Below are 477 nucleotides of genomic sequence, written 5' to 3'. Positions count from 1 at the left end.
CGGCACGAGGGGGAGGTGCAAGGAGCAGCCAACCGCCACCCGTGAGCCCCGCAGCCAATCAGCAGCGGCCGGGGCGGTGCAATGACCTCACCGGTTCTACTCTCTTACCCCTCCCCCACGTGGTTGTTGCTGCCGGTAGACGGAGTAGGGAAGTTTTGGTTGGGGGAGGGGAGGAGAACCAGTGATGTCACCTTTCCCCTTCTTGATTGGCTGCCGGGTGGCAGGGACTACGACCAATTGACGGTCTCGGAAAGTCTGGCGCGGCCCCGCGGAAAGCTCTGTTGCCACCGGGCGGGGAGAGAACGCGCGCTTGTGGGGTGTCGCGCGCTGCAGTATGGGCAACGCGCGCGGCCTGGGGCCCGGGGGACAGGTCACCTCCTCCAAGAGTTTGACATTTAGGACAGCGCAATTTGACAGCCCACTAGGCTTTGGGGCAGGGGGCCGAGATGAGGAAATGCAGCGCTTCTTGGGGCTTCG

This window comes from Nomascus leucogenys, chromosome 17 (genome assembly GCF_006542625.1).
Source record: "Nomascus leucogenys isolate Asia chromosome 17, Asia_NLE_v1, whole genome shotgun sequence".
Lineage (NCBI taxonomy): Eukaryota > Metazoa > Chordata > Mammalia > Primates > Hylobatidae > Nomascus > Nomascus leucogenys.
The sequence above is the reverse complement of the archived record's forward strand: the minus strand, read 5'-3'. Positions refer to the sequence as shown.